General features: G+C 34.0%; 1 pseudogene; it reads left to right on the forward strand.

Annotated features, from left to right (window-relative positions):
* Positions 1–3,630: 3,630 nt before the first annotated feature.
* LOC106458552 overlaps positions 3,631–5,014 on the forward strand; it is a 208,510-nt pseudogene continuing 207,126 nt past the window's right edge.

Below are 5,014 nucleotides of genomic sequence, written 5' to 3' on the forward strand. Positions count from 1 at the left end.
CTAATTGCAATATAACAGAACTTGTAAGTGGGCAAAATAATTTTTAGGTTTAAGAATCATTTTATGGATAAAATTCAACCAATTTTTACGTTATGTTCACTTGTTCAAGGCCGTAAAGCTCTGTATATAGCCAGTAAAGCTTCTTAATTTTATATTACTAACTGGAGTACCCGTCCGTTGGATGGGTGAAATAAAAACTCGTGCTTCTATTTTTTTCTTAACATAATAAACATTAAATGTACAATACAAATACATAAAGGTATCAATACTGAAAAGAAAGACATACTGTTTTCAAGAATTTCTAAGAATATGAAATTAGATGGGGGAGGGGGCCAACCCCCCTCATGCCATCCTGTATCACTATTTTAAGTTTGGTGCTGATTGATCAATTAATGTGGAATCGTATGATGAACAGGTACACACACACACATATTAACATTTATTTATATAGAAGATGGGGATCCAACCCCCACTCCTTCATGACTTTCCTCATGTTATCTTATATCACTCTGTCAAGTTTGGTACTGATTGATCAAGAAATGTGGAAATGTGTAACGAACAGATGGCTGAAAGGTGCGAACAGACAGACACCAACTTAGTTTTATGTATTAGATGCTGTACGAACATTTAGCCTAAATTTAGCAAAATAAATGTTTGATGATTTTTTAGTTTGCAATGAGTGTTTAGCAGACATTCCTATTTTGTATTTGCCTATCAGGAATATAGTTACATAGCTTACATTGTATGGAGAGTATTGTTTTTCGTGTTTCTAGTAAGACATTAGCTTCACTAATTGATAAACTTCTCAATTCGGCGAATGTAACTAAATATATTGGACACCTTGCGAACAGAAATACTGTTTAGTTCCCTTTGTGTTTTGTAACCCCTGGCTTAATTAGAAAATAAATGTCTTATTATTTTGTGTAGTGATAAGATACTGCTCATACGTTATAACAAAAAACACGATACATAGCTTGAGAGTTCGATTCTACAATCAGTTGGTTTTTGATGCGCATGCGTACAGAGAGTAATTAAATAAAGTTTTTTTTTTCGAGACTTTTCTTACCTTTGTTCTTAACCAAGACATGGTTCAGCGGTACCCAGACTTTTCTATCCTGATCACCCTTAGATATATACATTTTTCCTCGCGCCTGCCCTTTCTCTCAATCTGGTTGGGTTGATATTTCACCACAACAGAAGGTTATTTATATGTAAAAGATCGTCTGTTTATGTTACTCCCTCCTTTTCCTTCCATTTAAAAATGTTAATCATCCCGGGCGATTGCTTTATTTCAAGGTTTTTCTAAGATGTTCCTAAGGGGACACGCCTCACAGGTTGTGAACATTTGATATAGTTGATTTACTAATCCCCTTGGAGTTAAGAAAAACATAAACGCTATTGTGTTAACTGTTTATCAGATCAAAGAGCACTTTTTTGTTTTCGTAATATTGGTTTCTTTGCCTAAGGCTCTATGCCCTAAAATGCCTGGCATGGCCAGGTGATTAGGGCGCTCGTCTCGAAATCTGCGGGTCGCGGGTTCGAATCCTTGTCCCACCAAACATGCCCACCATTTCAGCCGTGCGGGCGTTATAATGTGATGGTCAATCCCACTATTCGTTGGTAAAATAGTAGCCCACGAGTTGGCGAGGGTTGGAGATGACTAGCTGCCTTCCCTTTAGTATTTCACTCCTCAATTAGGGACAGCTAGCGGAGATAGCCCTCGTATAGGTTTGCTCAAAATTCAAACCAAACCTGTGCTCTAACCGACACGGTTCCCGAATTTAACTGTGTTGTAGAGCTGTGTGTTTCCTCGTATACTGCACATAAGGAAATTGTGCTTGTACCTCAAAACTCTGAGTTGTTGAAGAATGTTGTTTATAATGGAATTCTGTCCAACTTGTACAAATGAATCACATAGCATGATGTTAATACCATACATATAAGCTGGATTGATTTGGGTTTATTAAGAAGTGGATACTGTTCAGATTTTTTCCATAACAAAATTGTTGTGACACTCAGGCTGGTCAGTTTGGAAGGTATGTTATCTAAAAGTTATATATATACTTGTATGTTTATGCATTATTCTAGAGAAGATATTTTTTTATTTATCCGGTGCCTTTTTTCAGTTTTACAAATCCAGGCTTCTCAGACTTTTTGTATTTTTTCCACGCTGCTTTGTTCATTCACTATCACCCTTAAATCTTATTCTTCGTTTGTTTGTATTTGTGTTAATTCTTCCTTTTCTGTTCATCTCACTTCTCTTCAGTGTATACATCAGTGACCTACGTGCACGTGAGCTACAGTGCTTCATTAGAAGGGATCGGCTTTAAGAATAGTTTCATAGCCTATTTTAGTCAGAGAACATGAAGGCTTGGCACGAACTGTGCTTGTTTCGGTATATATGTGTTTGTTGTAATTTCTTTAGATTTTCACTCGTAAATTTTAGTTTCAAATACTAGTGAAAACATTCGTTAAAAACTGAGTAATGTACTTTGTGTGAAACTTTTCTATAGTAATGTAGAAATGGAAATTAGTATTACTTTTTTTACTTATCAGCATATATAATTCATATAAAAACGTTTTGTTACATCATTGTGAAATTCGGTGCTCCAACATCCATCATAAATCAACGAAACTTATGGAATGTTTTGGTAACATTAACCTCTTCTGCAGATACGCGTAAAAAGTTTTCTTCTTTGCGAGCTATTCTGAAGACAAATTTCCTGTTCACTCTAGGATTTTAAATAAACAATGATGCCGAGATGTACGTGTACGAACCGTTTTGTTCGACTCTGCAAAGCTAGGCGAGCACAAAGTTTTGCTACTTACTTCTAGAACTTACAGATACTGTCGTGTAAATAAAGATTTCGTCAGCATTAGTGCGTCGAGAGAATGCCCAAAGGACCAAAGAATCCACAGTAGTTCTGCATGTATTCGTGTGAACTGTAGTAGCATCCTAGTAGACGGTTTGTGAATGTATATTGGTGCCGCATATTTACGTGCTCTACCCTTCACACTTATTTCAGCCCGCGTGCTTCCATTGTTATAGTACAAAAGAAGGTAATCATTCCCTGAAATTTCCAGGTACTCTTAAAGGCAGCAGCTGTACAGTTTAGCAGCATTTACTGTAGAAGTTTGCATTAATAATGTGTTTATATGTGTGGAATTAATATTGGATATTAACCAGCTATTTTCACTCCAATTAGCGGGTGGGTTAACTCACCGACTTCACAGAATCATCGCCTAAAGCATCATGACCATTTCATCTATGATGGAAGAAAAAAATATTATAACATTTTGTTCTGTTTTGGAAACTAGATCCATTAGAATCAGTACAGTGTAGAATTTACTTTAGCTTTTACTGTACTAGCATAGGATACAGTATCCGCGTGCATTATAGTTTTTAAAAACCACATGACTTGAAAGTTTACTGTTTTAACAACAAGCTTATATGTGCATGAAATGCTCAGAATTCTAGCTGTAATGTTCTATTTTCACTGATGCTACGAAGCATATAATACTTTCTGTATCAAATACGCTGCAGTAAAATATAAAGATTTTCCAATTCAATTTCTAACAGAACGTCGCATGATCTCACTCGTTTTACACGTTGCGCCTCTGCATATATAAATTACAATCAACATATGCTACCACATGTTACAGGATTTAATCTACTCATTCGAATTTTGAGATAACTGGCTAAAATAAAAAGACACACTATTGTACGCCATGATAGATTGGGTTTCAATAGTTCGTTTGTCTAGACGTAGAATTTCAAGCTATGTTTATATTGTACCGAATCGAATACGTCGACGGAGAAAAAGGAAACGAGTGAAGCCTCCTCCGAAACATATTTCATTGAAAGACTGTAGTTGTTGCTTGCCGACTCGGGTAAGTTCAAACAAGATATTTGTAATGAAGATCTAATTTATTTTATCGTTCAGCGCATTATATCAGGTGTCTAATTTTTTAACAAGTTCATATATCTTAGCGAAAAGAACACAGAAGTTGCTAAGATTCAGCTACTCGGGATATTTCTGTGTATATATTTTAATCAGACGATAGTTTTAAAAATGGAGTAGTTGCTTCATTAATATTACCATGGTAATAAGTACGATTGCACGAGTTAAACACTTTCAATGATATATGTGTATGTATTTTTTTTTCAAAATTAGTTTATATTCATTATTTAGTCCGAAATTAAAACTCTTATCTTTGTATCAACATTAATTGAAATCTTTTATTTGTTTCAAGGTATTTTCATTCATATATTCGAAAATCTGAACAGATAGAAACGCATTTGTTGACTCTGGAATCATATATATACATAGTTCTATTACTAATTGTCGAATTCAAAGAAACTTGATCATTTTATTGTTATAATTGTTAGATGAACACGTTCCTCAGTTCCACAAAAGGATGGGTAGGCAACAAAAAATATCACGTGTTTTTCGATTTGAATACTTTATTTTGAGTAAATAATAATTACCGATGTTTGTAGAGATAAGGACGGTTACGTGTGTCTTCAGTTTATAAATGTAAATTAATGTTACTAGTTTTAGAATTGAATTGTGAATAATCTCTCTCTCTCTCTCGGTAATATGATACGATTTAATTCGTATGATTTTTTATGTAACAGTTAAACTTGTGCATTTTATGTTGTGGATCATTACTCAGCGTATCAGATTCTATATACGCAATAATGACAATCGTTAAAGTTAATAACTTACATTGAAGTATATGTATTTACAAGGATTTTAGTTATAGAGGATAAAAAAATTAACGGCCATCTCGTTTATTCTGTTAAAAGTTCCAGAGGTATTATGATCTTTATATTTTTCAAAAAATAATCTTGAGTTATTATTTTATTATTATTATTTACATATATAAGTTCTTTGTTATTTAGGACCACAGTATAAGCTTAATTATATATAGGTCTAATAATGGTTGGAGACGTCTTGAATGGGTAATGAAGAAAAACTTTAATATAAGTTTAACATAACAGCAACAAGGT

The sequence above is a fragment of the Limulus polyphemus genome, unplaced genomic scaffold (assembly GCF_000517525.1).
Source record: "Limulus polyphemus unplaced genomic scaffold, Limulus_polyphemus-2.1.2 Scaffold484, whole genome shotgun sequence".
NCBI lineage: Eukaryota > Metazoa > Arthropoda > Merostomata > Xiphosura > Limulidae > Limulus > Limulus polyphemus.